This window comes from Triticum aestivum, chromosome 6A (genome assembly GCF_018294505.1).
Source record: "Triticum aestivum cultivar Chinese Spring chromosome 6A, IWGSC CS RefSeq v2.1, whole genome shotgun sequence".
Lineage (NCBI taxonomy): Eukaryota > Viridiplantae > Streptophyta > Magnoliopsida > Poales > Poaceae > Triticum > Triticum aestivum.
The window spans coordinates 598,724,575-598,739,827 of record NC_057809.1 but is presented as its reverse complement, the minus strand read 5'-3'; the positions used below and the strand labels follow the sequence as shown (position 1 = coordinate 598,739,827).

Here is a 15,253-nt window from a genome sequence, read left to right as displayed (position 1 = left end):
CTGAAGCAAGAACACAGGTAACAAGTGAGGTGCAGATGTGAATGAAGATTCCAAACCTGTGTGACGCCCTTGAACATAGCTTCATATACCACATTAGTATATCAACTTCAAGTCTTCACCATATTTGCCCATCAAGGTTACACGTGCCTACATCACAAGCCAAACAAACCACAAACATGAACATCTAGCTGACAATCGCATACACCTGAACAAATAATGCCTTGCTAACCTTCCAATGAAGTGGTCAACGTCTAGGAGGTGGATCCATGTGGAAGCGACAGCCATCTCGCTCACAAACACTCACCAGCTAAAGTAAAACCCCTACAGTACCAAGAAGTAGAATCATGTCACATCTAAAAACAACAGCTGCAACAATCTGCAAGTAAAACAAAGAATTACACACACTTTGGTAGAAATGCAACATATGTTGTTTGCCTTGAAGTGAAGAAAGTTTAATTTATTAAAATAACAACATGTTTCACTGAGCCCAGAGTAAGAACTATGAATTATATCACATTGTCCAAAACACCACATTTGGGATAGGTAAATTTCAAAACATCATTGCATATAGTATTAATTAGCAATGAACGATTTCTTCATATAATCTGTAAGAAAATGTGAAAAGAGCACATAGATAGAAACAATGAAGTTGAGATGAAGGTACCAAAAAAGGCATACCTAATGTGCGTAGGTAAGTTCCATTGAACCAGAAAGAGTATAACAAGTTCACTGCACGACAGAAAACACATGTGTTACGAATACTTCAATCTCCTTTGTATTGCCATATAAAAAGAGTAACAGTAGTGTGCCCACATAAAGCCAAAGCTAAGATATCTGGAAAAGGCCGAGTTGAGTAGAACAAAATGTGAAACTTGATTGCAGTTAGTATCACAAAGAATGCTTCAAGCGACCATACTTAATTTTGAACTGCTTGTCAAAATTGAGTCAAGCAAACCATGATACCGCCACAACAGATAGGGCGACAACTCAAGCTCTTGTTATACAAAGAAATCAAATAACTGGATTCAATGATCCTTGATGATACATTGCACTTAAATTTCTGCAGAAGTCTGGGAAGGCAACTAAGTTCTGCTATGTATGGTTAGAACAAAGTCGCTCTGAGGAATTTGAATGGCCATATTTATGAATGTTCCCAAGATAAGTTTTTACATCAGTTTATTATGTCGAAAGAGAGGTGGGCCGCTGGCCAGCATCCTCTTCCAGCTCAGTGCAATACCTACAAACAGTGTACCCCTTTAGAAATAATGAACCATTACAAATGCAGCCCCAATAAAAACAGAACCATCTTCTGATAACTAAATGTGCACCTTGGCACACCCTAGTCAGGCCAGTGGAAGGTTGTGGCGATAAAAATACACGTATGAACAAACATTAAATACTGAAGATGACAAAAACAGGGAAAGATAGAACGAACAAACATAGAATGCATTTTTTTTTCATTCCCTAAAACAACCAATCTAAATGAAATATTAAGCAAATCTCTGGAATGAAATTTAGAACCAAGATGTCCTGATATAACATAAGGTCAAACTTAGGCCTTTTATGAAATCATAACTACATGCAAATATCAAACAGACAATATATCATTATCCTCCTCTATATCTTAAGAAGAAAGAGCAGATTGTATGCTTAAGTTGGAACTGAGACTGTATGCTCAATATTTCTGAAATGGCACACTCAATATGTGCCTAATCATATCTATCAAATGCCTTTGTCAAAGAAACAGGGTAAGTACTAAGTACTCGAACATAATAGGAAAAAGGCAAGGTATCGTGATGGTACTACTCCATAAAGCAAGTTTCAATACCCTAATATCACTTTCGTAGCGGCGTGGACCAAAAAGGAAGAGGGGCCTCTTCGTCCTCGACACCTCCTCCTGTCTTCTTGCTCAACTCCGACGTGCTCAGGAGTTGGGTTCTGTAGCAGCAACGGATCTGGCAGAGCTGTCCACGGGAAAGGGTATCAGCAACATCAAAAATAATAATTACGCATCACGAAGTGGCTTAACTGTGGAGGAGCATGGTATTGGTGGTTGGCGCCATAGAATGATTGTGCAAGTTTTGCAATAAACACACCCATGGGTGACTTATAAACTGCATAACCAACTAACCAAATTGAATCATCCAACCACTCAAAGTTCTTCCAATAAATCACACTAAAATTTATGTTGCCTTATCATCTTGTCAGTCTGAAACTTATATTTTTTTTCATTAGGTGAAATTTTAACATCCTATAATCCTTCACTAAATTGCTCTTCAATAAATACTAAAACTAATTCCATAAAATTCCTAAGCAGTAGAAATACTACTTGTATGTGCTCTGAATAAATGTCAACAACTCCTCTCTCAGGCTCAATCAACTCATATGCATGTTTTTTTCTTCTCATAGTCAGATGAATACTTTCCAAATACAATATTGCCAAATTAATAGCAATCTTGATAATTAGCACACAAATATATGATACAAGATGATAAAAATTAAGAACACAGCTAGTTAAATAAAAAAAGCTTAGGAAAGGCATGAAACAAATGCTCCTGGTTGGCTAGGAAATTAGAAATTGCAAGCTTTTGCTGCAGCTTACAAGTCATGAGCAGAAAATTTAGTTTCCCTTTCCTAATCCGGCCCAATCAATACAAGAAACTGAAGTGTAAGCAAGAGATACGTAATGAGGATTAACTTCACGAAGCGAAACATCTAACAAGACTACAAACAGATGGGATTTGAGTTCACGAGGAGGTTCATGCATGGAATCGAGAAAATCCCATTACCTTCCTGCACTAATCACACCCAACAGCCGGAAATCGCAATTAGACGGTGTGGACAAGGCGCCGTTGACCTTGGCATGGCTGGTTCGTTGCCAATTGGGGAAGAGAAACCAGAGAAGATCACGCGCATGCAGCAAGCCAAGAATTAGTCGTTTTGTTACCATTTTTTTCCTTTCTCAGAATCAGTCGATCTGCTACATGGGCTAACCATCAAGTACGTATAGAGGAAACAAGCCATCGGCCGGCCCTGGTCCCTCTGCTCCATACGCTCAACCTCGCCACAATCTGCGCCATCAACAACACCAAGTGGTCAGTGCACGAAGATTAACCAAAGAAATTGAGCAGTGAACCAAAACAAAATTTGCCTGAGAAGGAAAAGGAGAAGAGGACGATGCAAGGCTGCACCTCATGGCCATCGGGAAGCGGAGCCGCGCGTGGGGGCGAGAGAGGAGACGGAGAGGAGCCGTCGGAATCCACCGGAGCCGCGCGGGCGACGAAGCCGATGCCCAGCCTGAAACCCTTGCCACGGCTCAGGGTCGCGAGCGAGCGCGAGAGGCCGTGCACCGTGGATCTGGCCGAACGAGAGTAAGAGGCGGAGCATCTGCCGTGTGCACGCGAGGACGACGGCGTGGATCCGGCAGGCAGGGCGAAGGAGACGGCGGAGCCAAAGCAGCGGCGCTTCTCGGCGTCCGGCCACCGAGCGGCAGGCGGCTGCCCTTGGGCTGCTTCTCGGAGGACTTGCCACGGGAGAGGAACAGGGAGGGGATGGTAGCGCGGTTGCGGCTGGTCGGTGGCGGCGGAGGACGGGGAGGATGGCCGGCAGGGCGAGGGGAGGCGGGGAAGAGAGGAGTTTGGAATGGGAGGGGGCGGCGGTGGCTCCCTCGAGTGAACAGGAAGAGGGGACGAAGCCGATTGGGGAGAAACCCTATGGGTGTTGCACTTTTATACAACATAGTGAAATTACGAAAATGCCCTCGGCGGGGCACGAGAATTACGCGCGGTGACACGAGATCTTTACCGCGGGACGGTAACTATTCATTTCTACAGCGCCGCAGCTTCGATCCGACGACCCAGCTCCTCCCACCTCTCGATCCAACGGCCGAAAACGCATCAAGCAATCGAGATGGACGGTCGGATGTTTCAAATCGCTGAGGAGGCTCGGTGGAACATCCTTCTCTTATCTCTGGAAGCACGAGCAGCCGAGCGGGCGACTCGGCGCGAGCCGGAAAGCCCAGCCCAGACTAGCCGATCTGGGAAATACTGCTAGCACTCAGAAAGAGAGATGCTGTGAGCAGCACTGGAGATTTTGTATATACTTTTGCGTTTTTTCTCCATGCTTATAACCTTATACGAAAATAAAAAAACTCTTAAGATCAAAAGCAAAAAACGAAAAACCTCTTTGCTCATAGAAAAAAACCAACTAAGAAAAAACGACCCTTTGACCCCCATCGTACGTGCAGGAAATGTATAACGTGATGTGTCCTCTGTTTCATCGTGTTTGGAGAGCCGGAGTCCAACAGTTGCCAGTGATCGAGCTTCCACAAGCAAAGCAAAACAATCACTCAATGCAACCAGTAATGTTCCTTTCCATTTTATACACAAAGAGAAAAAAATGCAGCAGTGGAGCTGCACGCATGCTCTCTCTTACAGGGGAACCTGGAACTAAACATACTCATTCCTTCCATCTATATAGGCTTAACGCGTTTTTCAAGGCTAACTTTGACCAAGTGTTAAAGTAAAAATATATGACATGCAAGTTACACAAAGCATACCGTCAAATTCGTACGTGAAAGGAGCTTCCAATGATATAATTTTCACATTATACATCCCATGTATTATTAATCTTATCAATAGTCAAAGACGGTCTTGAAAAACGCATTAAGCCCTATATAGATGAAAGAAGGGAGTAGCCTGGTAGGACACACAGAGAAGAGAACATAGCCTCGTACCAAACATGTCGCATGACAAGGCAAGGGTTTATTAGAGCATCAATAACAGAAGCCCTTATATTCGCCTCAAATGTCTTGGCGGCCTGACCGGTCATTATCCGGACAGAAAAGAGCCACACAATCGGATCTGGCAAATTCGGCCCAAGTGCCCGGGCGAACTGGCACTCCCATACCCGACCCATATTGGGGCAGTTATGGGATGCCTGGATGCGCCCGGGCGCGCCCGCCACGCCGGACTCATCACAAGGGCCCACACGAAAATACGTAGAAACCATTGGTTTGACAGACACCTCCTCCAGTTTTCAATGAGGACGGATTCATGTCGCCGTGTGACGCCGCTTGGGCGTGCCGCCCGAGGGACCAAGTGCGGCTATTTAAGCCGGAGAATAGAAGCCCAACCTTAGCCTGCCCAAGGATCTCATAGACCTAATAGTTTGATGCGGGGAATTCCTCGCCCTGATACCTACGCAACGCGAGCATTGCACTGGACTTGTCAAATTTACCTCTAACATCACCCACAGAATCATCTCTTATGAATCTATCCAACAGCTAGGACCAACCTCAATCTCTCCTTGGGCGTGGCTCTCGCAAAAATCTGTAGAGCCAGCTTCAGGTGCGCCTTCACCAGAGCATCCTCCGCCATCGCGTGCTCTCAAGTACACATGGCCTTTGGGAGTCACCAATGGAGTCAATGCCGCGCGTGGCGATCCTCTGGGGTTCATCGCCTTTGCCGGTAATGGATATACTGAAATGGCACCCGCACCCTCGTAGATCTCCTGCCCCTGAGCAACCCAGAGACCCACGCAGGAGGCCGGGGCTCGCACGAGTGGTGGTTTGACGATGAGGGGGTAGTGGCTAGGAATCTTGTCGGAAAGGACGGGAACACGGTACGGTGGTAGAGGGGTCGGTGGTGGAGTGAGATTGCTCACGAGAGGCCGAGTTTCTCGGTCACCTCAGGATATGTATTACATTAGAGTATAAATTCCTATTCACAAATCACGATCCAATTTCTTCCATAAGAAAACTCTCCAAAACACTTCACAACTCATTTGGCACCTCTCATTTCATTTCATTTGGTTGAAATGAAATCTATGCTGGGACTTCATTTGGTTGAATCTCGATTCCAAATCCAAACATCATGTTTGGGTGACAGTGACACTACAATTTATCAATTGAAATGATATGCATATCTTGTTTGGATACCATTTTGGCAATAATTCATTAACCCGGGCCAAGGTTACCTTGGAACGAGACAGACATAGTCTTTCCGAAATTTAAAATCCAACTAGCATAAAGGGTTGCATCACACAATCATAAGTAGCTCCATAAAGAAAAATCTACATAATCAAATTACAACCGCCATGAACAAGTTGCAACACACAATCATAAGCATTTCCATAAAGAAAAGTCCACATAATCAAATTACAGTTGTCACAAACAATTTGTAGCACACAATCATAAGCACCTCCATACAGCAAAATCCAAATAATCAAATTACAACTACCATTTTATAGTTTGTGGCTTGACTTGAGATGCATCCAAGTAAGGCTTGATGAGTGTTGAATTTGTGTCTTCTTTTTGTCCCGCAAATATGATGAGAACCATGTAAGTAAATTATTAAATGCAAAGTTGGAGGAAGCAAAAAAAAGTCACATCAATATTTTAGTTGCATTTATTGTAAAGGAATAGTAACGCTAAGAACAAGTTCAAGTACTTAAGCTAATAAAGGGAAGATTTAAATTGCACCAAATCCAACGGTAAGATTTGAAAAATATTTAGTACTACTTGTCATGAAAAAATGATCTGAACCTGAACATGAGCAAGAATCTAGCAACTCATGCTCTATTATAACGGGTTTTATCCAAACGCATAACTAAAATTACACGTGAAATTTATCGTGCAAGGCCTTTATGTTTCGGTGCATTAATAGAAAGGGAAACTACATGTGAACTTTTCATAACAACATGCACTATCAACAAGCACCCACCGCTGCCCCACGTGGGGGAGGAGCAGCCGACAGGGCAGGCGACGGCGTTGGGGAGGCACGGATTGCGCAGGCCGCTTATCGGAGCTGCACACATGCCGGAAGGGGCAAGCGTCGGCATCCGAGCTGCGGCTGTGGCGAGGGTGCAGATCCGGAACTGCCCCTAATCTCCACCTTGGACCGCTCCAAGGCGATGCGGAGATCAGGCTCATAGTCCGGATCCAGCTCAGAGCCGGAGCGGCTGCCGGAGCTCGACATTGCGCCGGATTCGGTCGAAATCGATACGGGGAGAGGAGAGGACGGAGCGAGAGAGGAGAGTGAGTGAGATCGGGTTTCGGAGCGATGAGCCAGATGTTTTTTTTTGCGGGACAGACGTGGGGTCGATGGTGGACCGGGCTTGTCAGGCAGACGCGCCTGGGTGTGCCCGGACCACCCGATATCCGCCCCATATTTTGGCTGGATATGAGGAGTGCCGGCCAGCCCGGGCGTTTGGGACCCGTTTGAGGCGTCCTTCTGGGTCAAAATATCATGACCGGTCAGTGACCGGGCGAGTGGCCCAGACGTTTGAGACTGGTTTGGGGCGCTCGACTGTAGATGCTCTAAGCCTCGGCCTTCACATGCTCTTGAGCACACATGGCTTCCTCCCCATAGATCTCCTGCCCCAGAGCAACCCAAGACCCACGCCGGAGCTCGCACGAGTGGCAGCTTGACGATGAAGGGGTAATGGCTAGGAATCTCGACCGTAATGCGGGCACCTGATTTTTAAACCTGATTCAAAACAGTTATTTTTTTGAATTTTAAACCTGATTTTTCTGTTTTTTTGCCAATCTATAAATATCAGCAATATAAATCAAAGAAGTAAGGAAAAGAATCTACCTAATCCAATGGTGGGCCATAGACCCAGGCGTGTGACACCGTCCCCTGGCTCGGCTCACGGCTCACCTAGCCGCTGGGTAGTTCCTCCAGCCGACAGGCCCGCCCGCTCCACCGTTCCACCGCCGACCCGCAACCAATACAGAATCAGCAACCGCAATACAGCCGACGCCCGCACCGCCGACCACCAGCCCGCCGTCGCCGCCCCTGCCCCCCGGCCACCCTTACTTCGCCTTCTTCCAGACCGGCAGGGCGCTCCTTCGCCACCTCTACGCCTACGATGTGGCCTGCGCCGCGCACTGGGAGGCGCTCGCCGCGCCAGAAGCTCGCGCGGCGCCGGCAGCCGTTTCCGCGTCCCTCGCCACGCCCGCAGCGAACGGGAGGGCCCTCGCGCACAACCTCGTCGCGCTAGCCCAGAGCATCAGGGCGCACGCGGAGTCGCTCCCCCCGCACGAGGCCGCGCTCGCCCACGCCTTCACGGCGCTCGCCGACGCCTTCACCGAGCACGCCCAGCGCCTCGCCGCGGACGCGAACGGCCTCACCGGGTACGCCGCGGGTCGCCGCACGTTTGCCGAAATAAGGGGCCTCGCCGCCGCGAACGCCGACTCCCACACCGTGCGAGCAGCGGCCCGCGCCGCGGGTCGCCGCACGTTTGCCGAAATCACGGGCCTCGGCGTGGTCGCGCCCGCCGCGCCCGCTCCCCTGGGGCCGCAGCAGCAGGGGCCTTTGCCAAACCAGCACGCCCGAAAGGTATTTCTTGATTTCTTCCCCGTTGGTCTCTTGAGTTCTTCTGCATTGGTTCTTTTGAAATTTTGATCCGCAGACTGCAAGAACACAGTGCATTTTGTAGATTTGGCCAGTTTTGTTTTATAGATCTTTCCTCGAAGGCTTTTTCATCTATTTTTCTTGTATCTTTGTGCGGGAGCTTTTTCAGTGGGCACGAGCCTTCGAGGATTTGGGCGTGGGGGAGGATGAGGACGACCCCTCGTAGAGTTGCAGTCTGAAGAAAAGGTAACTTGTTGCAGTCTGGAAAAACAGTTAACTGAATCTGCTGCAGTCTGAAACTGTTAGGAGTTGGCAATTGTCTAAAAACCGTTGTAGATAATCTAAGACGGCTAGTATGTTACTGTGGGGAACAGATCATTTCACAAGTAACATGCTTGCATTCAACATTGACGTGGAAAGTGTTGTTTCATACATGTTCTGATTCAGATATGGAAAGTGTTGATTTCATGTTTGATTCAGATATGGAAAGTGTTGGCTTCACAAGTAACATGTTTACAGTCATTTCATGTAAGGGAGAAACAGATTTTATATCCTTCATTATTGCACACGAGTTTGGTACACACCGGCTTACTCAAAATATTCCGTTAATAGATAGACTTAGACGTGCAGGTCACCGTCATGCGTGGATGATCGACAGTTGAGTAATTAGCAAACTCGTGGTGTGCATTTTACTTGTATAAGTCGTGCTTTTGCGGCTGCATGCATATAGCATTTCAACAATTCAAAGTGTTTAAAGGAAACAAAAATAAAATTCAAGATGAACACGCAATTATTTGCAGATCAATAGCGTGCTCGTGTTTAAAGAAAACAAAAAATAAATTAATTGATTTTTGCAGCACATATATAAAAAAACTTCTGGCTTAAAAATCTATATAAAATGCATGTTCTGAGTTCACAAAAATTATTCTTTCTTATGTATGATGTATGTAATTTATGCATGGGACTTATAAAATACACAGTCAGACCAGTGTTCCATCGGTGTTAAAAAAACAAGTGTTTGATCGAGACTTAGAGGGTGCTTAGATCAAAACATTCCATACTGTGCGAATAACACGGCAATTTTTTAGTTTTCATTTGTTGCTTTGTTGGGCTTAGCGAACAGAGTGGTAATGATGTGTTTCTCTATTTATAACTTTATAATAGTTGGTTCCTGGTCTAGACGCCACGTAAGCACACGATACGGCTGAATATGGGAGAAGTGATCGTATTTGCACGGTCGCACAAGTTTGATGACCGAAATCACGTACTTTACAAGTTTGTGCACCAAACTGACCGCCACGTGCAAGTTTTATGACTCCTAGTGTGTTTACCTCTCTAGACAATTCAGTTCCTCTATTTGGTCCTATTTGCTGCCATTTTTTTTGTAAAGATAGTAAATCAAGTTCAATCAGCTGATTTCAGTTCCTTGCATATTATATTGCTTCAGGTTTTGTCTTGTTCATTGATTATTAAGGTCTCACCTGACTGCGTTATTATTGGTTCTTTGCAGAGTAAAGCAAGATCAATTCGGACTCCTGACAGTTCACCTCTTCGGAATTTGACCTGCTTATACACGATGACCAGATTTTGGTATATAGATAGATAGAATCAGGTTTAGAAAACTCAGCAGCTGCGTGTTCAGAAAATCCAGCAAGCTTTGATACTGTTTGTCCTTGCGGTTCTATGATTCAGAACTGCTCGATTCGAAGTGTGAAATGGTGGAACAAGTTTGTAGTGATGGTGATTGTTGCAATGTCGCTCTTCTGACATTCATATCTGTTACGCCATTGCTAATGTTTCCCGGAAGATGTTCTTGATGATGATGCATTCCTGTTTGATGGATGCATTTTACATAAATGGAGTGTAGTGCTTCTTGCTGTGAACTAATGATGTTGATGGCTTCTCTAACCGTTCAACATATGCACACTTTATTTCATTGTCTTTCTATATTCAGTCCAAGTGTTGTGTTTATTTAGCAAATAGAGACTGTAACTATCTGATTTTCTCTGTCTGCAATCCTATATTTTTCAGTCTGAATATAAACACTCTGTTTTTCTCCATCTGTAAATAGGGAATTAAACACTCTGTTTTTCTCTATCTGCAAATAGAGAAATAAACACTATGCTCTTCTCTGTATGCAATCCTATATTTTTCAATGTTTCTTCAGTCATCTGACTATTCAGCCACCTTTCCGTCTTGTTTATAGTCCTCTGTACCTCTATCTCCGGTTCTTCAGTATTCAGTCTTTTTTTGGAATATCAGTTTTTTTAGTGTTTCTTTAGTCCCATTTATGTTTTGTTTTTCTGCCTCCAGGTTTGGTTATGGATATTAGGACAATCACCTTTAGATGTAGGGTCTTGCTGTCTGTTTTTCAACACGGGAGGAAACTCTGTTCTTAGGGAAGACTCAAGATAGCAATGGATATGCTTATCACCTTCCATTTCATTATTTAAGCGCTCAAGTTTTATATTAAAATCTTTTTGCACCTAAGCATTTGTCTCGAATTCAGTTTTTGTTTGTGATAAAATCAGTCTGTCTTGTTTTTGCAAGTTTGTTAATTGCATAATTATGGATTTTACCTTTTGCCTGGGAAGATCATCCGACATTTAGTTTCTTTCAGCTCTACTCCTTATCAGTTATAGGAGGGCCCGTGAACAGTGTGTGGTGGGGCAGAAGTTAAAACATGACCCGTTATGTTTTTTGTGGATCTGTTTATTTTTTTCTGAAGAAAATTCCTTATTTGACATTATCTTAAAATCTGCTTTCTTATTTGACATTGGAAAAAAAATTCTTCCCTATTTGAAACAAGTTTTAAATTTTATTTCCTATATGACATTTCCGTCCATTTTGAGCCTAAATGACACTTGAAAAGACTTTTTTGCTCCTCATATGGTATGTGTGTGGGGGGCAATAGCGCACACACGCAACATCAGGTGCGAGGGCAGGAGCACACACGCAACAACACATACACATGCACCAACACACACACGCGCACACACACGCAACAACACGCACGCGCACGTGCACACACACACGCAAACACACGCACGCGCACGTGCACACACACACATACACACGCACACACACGCCGCAACACACATGCACGCGCACACACACGCAGCAACACACACACACACATACACACACACACACACACGGAATAGCAGCACACACGCAGGCAGCACATAGGCACGCAACGGCACACACACGCGCGCACGTACACACGCAGCAGCACACATGCACACACACATGCAGCAGCAGCACACATGTGCGCGTGCACCCACACACGCAACAGCACACACGCGCGCACACACACATACCGCATGAGGGGCAAAATCGTCTTTTCAGGTGTCATTTAGGCTTAAAATGGACGGAAGTGTCGTATATGGAATAAAAATTAGGACTGGTGTCAAATAGGGAAGAAAAACTTTTTCAGTGTCAAATAAGGAACTAGATTTTAAGACAGTGTCAAACAAGGAATTTTCTCTTTTTTCTGAGCATCCAGATGCAGACACGTGCCAGCATCTGATAGGAGCAGAAATTCGACTGAAAACCAAATGAAAAACAGTCAGACTGTTGGTTAGGCACTCTCTCTTCTTTTGTTGTCTTGTTTTAACAAGGTGAGATCAGTGATCTGCTGGAACGGTTGCAGTAGTACATGTGGCATGATGCCTAAGTGCTTAATTCACATAAGATTCACCGAGATGCTCTCTTCAGTATCAGAAGGTGGTCTGAGTCCCTGCCTCTACTTCATTTAGCCTTCACAACCGTTTTTTGAATATAAGGTAGAGATCACTACCTTTCTTTAAAAAAAGGCAAATGTTATGAAATCATTTATTTTTCTTTGGAAAAAAGGGTGACCCCAGCCTCTGTTGGAAATATTAGCACTTTTTCGACTAATCTAATCTACGAGTAAACAGTAAACATGGCAAATACGGTATGCATCTCATATAGATACCTAAACATGGCAAATACTGACCGCCACCTGGGCCAATAGCTCGCAAACTTCTTGGCCAAGATTGAACGGCTGTCCAAATTGCCCCAATGGTAGAACAACAACATATGAAAGATCCATCATATTCGAGATTTTAACTAAGCACATCAACTGAAACTAATATGAGGACTTGGACTTGTGCATAAATCAATTGCATCTCAAATGCAAATCAAATGATGAATTGGCCTCATCACATATTCATGATCCATTTTGTTTGCTAATGAGTTGGAGAGGGCAGACTTTAAAAAAAACACATGACAAACTTATTTTAGATAGGACAGACGTTTAGATAAATCACCGGAGATTTCTAGTCTTAAACAACTACATACACATAATATTTCCTAAGCAAAGAGAGACTGTAATGTACTATATGCTGTAGGTTGACGGTGTCATCATGATCAAGTTGTAGGTTGACGGTGGCGAGCACTCCCCAAAGATGAACAAATTACTGGAGTTGCTCGATGGTGCTAATTTTTGCCAATGCGCGTACCCACGCCTCACCGCAAAGCTCAAAATAAACCTTCCTTCGCTTCCTGGTGGCGGTCTTGAAGAGATCCGGGGCGAGGTGTTTGCATGGGCCGCTACCCGTCTAGTTGTCATGCCAGAAAAGCACCTTCCTTCCATTTCTAGGGCAATTGTATAGGCATGAAAAAGTTTCATATCAGCGTCATGACATGCTTTGATCCCACCCAAGGTGTATTGGGGACATTGCATTCAAACCAGCATGGCCAGTGAAGCCGAAGATCCCTACTGAATCTCTCCAAGCCTGCAAATGCTAACCCGCGAAGATCATCCCATGATGAGTTCAACGAGAGGCCTGCACCCATATTTGATTATTCTCCTCACCACCATTTCATCATCATTGTTCCAAGGAAATGCTTGCTGCTCGACCATCTCCCAATCCCAAAGTCCATTGTATCGAACATGATCATCATCCTTGAGCAGGATAACACGTTGCAACATATGCACACGCTCACCACATACTTCAAAAACCATATGTGGCGCCGCAAGAATCCAGTAATGGCCAGCTCCCTGAGGCAGTGATGGCGCTGAAGCGCCTCAAGTGAGCTCATTCTCATGCTCCCGTAAGTTGGCTCCTCCTCCGAGCAAGGCACATGGATATGCATGACCTCGAGTGACGGCGTGGCCAACAGGAGGCCGCGTGGCCATGTGATGTCCCAGTTCGCAGGCAGATCGGCGACAAGGAGCTTTTTCAGGTTGAGCAATGGCTTGGCCGGTGGACTGGGCACCATCCATCTTCTCAGCCCAGTGAAGCGGAGGACGAGATCCGTCATGGTAGGGGGCATGCCGATGATGTAATGGCCGAAGTGATCCGTACACCGCTTTGGAACTATCCAGCTTTCTGTCGCGAATGTGAGGTTAGTGTGCGTGAGGCTGGGGACCAAGCCGAATATGAGTCTATAAGTGTCGGTTAGGCAGCACGCCAGGCTGACAAGCATTGGAAGGTGGCGCAGCTCGGTCGCCATGAACTTGCACTGGTCGAGGATGAGCTCCCTGATCTGTGAACACGGCGCGTCCACCACCACATAGTCCTGTGCACAGCAACAGGATATCAGGTGAAGCACCTGCAGCCTCGTGCACTCAGTGAACACCCTCTGATACACGTCAACGGGCGTGGAAGCGGCCATCTCTCGCAGGACCAGCGTGGTGGGAGCGTTGTAGCTATGCAGCGGCGGGAGCATGCAGTAGTTACCCAACGTCAAGCTGCGTAGGCCGTCCTTGAGGCAGTCGTGGTTGTGAGGAAAGCGGTATGGCGGCGCCTGAAGGACATGGCAGGAAGCTTGCCTGGCAACGACCTCCAGATCCTCCACTCCCCATGCGCCTACCGCGGCGGTGATCAGGCGGTCGAGGACGCAGCCGCCATCTTGTGTCTGGAAGAACTCCAGACGCAGGGTCTTGGCGCGCCGACGTGCGTCGCCGTCAGCAGGGCCACGGTCCGCTTCCAAGAATCCAGTGATGCCGTCGACGAACGCGGCGATCGTGTCGAATTCGCAGCGCGCCATGAGACGGTCCAGCATCTCGGCCAGGAACGTGTCACGCGGCATGTTGCGCCGGCGGAGGGCGACGGTCCGGTGGTACTCAGGCGGGATCACGTCGCTGATCCTGAAGTGGAGCTCCGGCAGATCACGAGGGATGTGCGCCCAACGTCTGGCCAGGACTCAGGGTGGACGACACGAGCGGTCTTTCGGACCGGCTCGTGGCCCGCTCGGTCCTGGCCAGCTCGGGCCTAGCCCGCTCAAAAAATCAGTCGGTCCGAGCTCAAGAATCAGGCCCGACAAAGCTTCGGTCCGGTCCAGGATTTAACCGAGCCGACCGAGCGGACCAAGAAAACGTAGTCACCGCCGCCGCCGCTCCTCGTCGTCGCGGCCACCGGCAGCCCCCGGGTGAACCATCATGTTCCCGAGCTTCCCCTATTCTTCCTTCCTCTCCTCCCCATGCGCCATAGCCTCTTGCTGCCACTCTCCATCGCTGCCGTGCTTGCACCGTTGCCAATCTGGAGTTCTCGACCATGGCCATGGCTGTCGTTTGAGCGCAGCTCGCACACTGGCCACCAGGTGGGCGAACGCCTCGCCGGCGCCACCAGGATGAACTGGACGGCCTCTTGCATGTGTGGGCGCTTCACCAGGTTCGCCATGATGTACTGCAACTTCGAGGCCACTGTTTCAGTTCATGCACCGACGAACTCGGCGCACAAGCCCACGATTTCTCCGTCGGAGAGCCAACGCTGCCGCCTTCAATTGCTACCGTTGTGGTCTTCCAGGACCCAAAGGGCGATGAGCGTGTCCACATACGCCGGCGGCTTGCTGTTAGTTTCGTCAAAATTCAGTTTCGTCAGTTTCATCAAAATTCAGTTTCGTCAGTACGGTCAGTAGTTCAGTTA

At 46.8% G+C, this 15,253-nt stretch overlaps 1 long non-coding RNA gene across 1 annotated transcript; it reads right to left on the bottom strand.

The window, feature by feature from the left end:
• Positions 1 to 678: 678 nt before the first annotated feature.
• On the bottom strand, positions 679 to 3,575 carry LOC123128856 (uncharacterized). The gene is made up of 3 exons (XR_006463467.1): positions 2,790 to 3,575; positions 1,829 to 1,955; positions 679 to 729 (listed from the first exon to the last, which is right to left on the bottom strand). It is a non-coding gene; the product is annotated as an uncharacterized lncRNA (long non-coding RNA).
• Between the last annotated feature and the right edge of the window lie 11,678 nt (positions 3,576 to 15,253).